At 49.0% G+C, this 1,357-nt stretch overlaps 1 long non-coding RNA gene across 1 annotated transcript; it reads right to left on the minus strand.

Annotated features, from left to right (window-relative positions):
- Nucleotides 1-263: 263 nt before the first annotated feature.
- Nucleotides 264-1,108, minus strand: LOC130263640 (uncharacterized). The gene is made up of 3 exons (XR_008842362.1): nucleotides 784-1,108; nucleotides 490-604; nucleotides 264-398 (listed from the first exon to the last, which is right to left on the minus strand). It is a non-coding gene; the product is annotated as an uncharacterized LOC130263640 (long non-coding RNA).
- Between the last annotated feature and the right edge of the window lie 249 nt (nucleotides 1,109-1,357).

A 1,357-nucleotide genomic window follows, 5' to 3' on the forward strand; every position in this document is an offset into this window, starting at 1 on the left:
CCCTAACTCCCCCAATAACCTCAAAATTCCCCTGATAAAACCCAAATAAACCCTTTAAAAATTCTTTAAAAGCCCCCCAAAAACCCCTCTTTTAAATCCCCTAAAAAAGCCCCTAAAAATCCCCAAAAACCTTTAAAATTCCCTAAAAAAACCCTTTAAAATCAAAAAAAATCCCAAAATTCCTCAAAAAATCCTTCTAAAAATCCCTAAACACACCCTACCCCAAAAATAACCCCAAAATTCCCCCAGTAAAATCTAAAAAACGCTTTCAAAATTCTTTGAAAACCTCCCTAAACACTCCAAAATCTTCCAAATTTCCCCAAACTCAGCAAGCACCAGCGTGAACCCTGTCGGGACCTGTTGTGAGTAGAGTCCAGCTACCATGGCTTGGAAGGATGCTGATAAAGCATTGAGATGTGACAAAGATAACACAGATGGACACAAACGACAACATAGACACAGATTACATAAGAGACACCAGTTATTTACCCAGAGCTGGAAGGAACTGGAGCAGCCATCAAATGCAGCATATCAGAGCCAGAGCTGGAAGGAAGAACGTGCCACAGTCAGAGCTGGAGGTTCAGCAAGCTGGACTGGGAAACACCTGCAAGTGAAACAAGCAGAAGGAACAGAAATCACCTGGGCCCTCAGATATCCTGAGCAGTAAGTGAGCAAGGGGTGCAGGAGCAGGAGCTGTGAGAACCTGGAACAGCTCTCGTGCAGGGGCTCCATGGGCTGGAGCTGTTACAGGCACAGGTGTCCCTGAGGGAGAGCTGAGCTCACCTGCAGCTGCAGCAGGAACATCTCGAGGCTGGATCCGGACTGAGTGCACCCTGGACTCTGAGCCAGGCGCAGGCGTGGGTGTCCCTAACCAGGAGCTCTGAGCAGTGGGGAGCCCAGCCTCTTCCACTGGGGATTGAAGCCATGGCAAGTGTTACTTTCTGCGTATAGTCGTCTCCCAGTCCCATCCCTGACAGCAGAAGGAGGCAGGGGCTCTCCTGGGGATGTGGTGCAGCAACATCTCCTCTGTCTCTGCACAAAGGGGGTCAGTCATCATCCCCAGGGTGCACAGCACAGCCCCACATAACCCACAGGAGATGCCTGTCCCCTTCCCTCCCTGCTGCCCCTTGCTTTGGGCACAGACAGCCCAGTGCTGTGCACTGAGGACGGGGTGGGGAGGGAGAAATGACAATGGGAAGGCTCAGTACTCAGTCAAATAATTTATAAGGAAAAATCTGGAAAAACTAGTGGGCAAACTTCCAGAGAAAATGCAACTTAAAATGGCCAACCCCCTCCTCAAATGGCACAAAAAATGGCCCAAAAACTCCTGGAATCTGTACAAAACCACCTAAAATCT

Source organism: Oenanthe melanoleuca, chromosome 26 (assembly GCF_029582105.1).
Source record: "Oenanthe melanoleuca isolate GR-GAL-2019-014 chromosome 26, OMel1.0, whole genome shotgun sequence".
NCBI lineage: Eukaryota > Metazoa > Chordata > Aves > Passeriformes > Muscicapidae > Oenanthe > Oenanthe melanoleuca.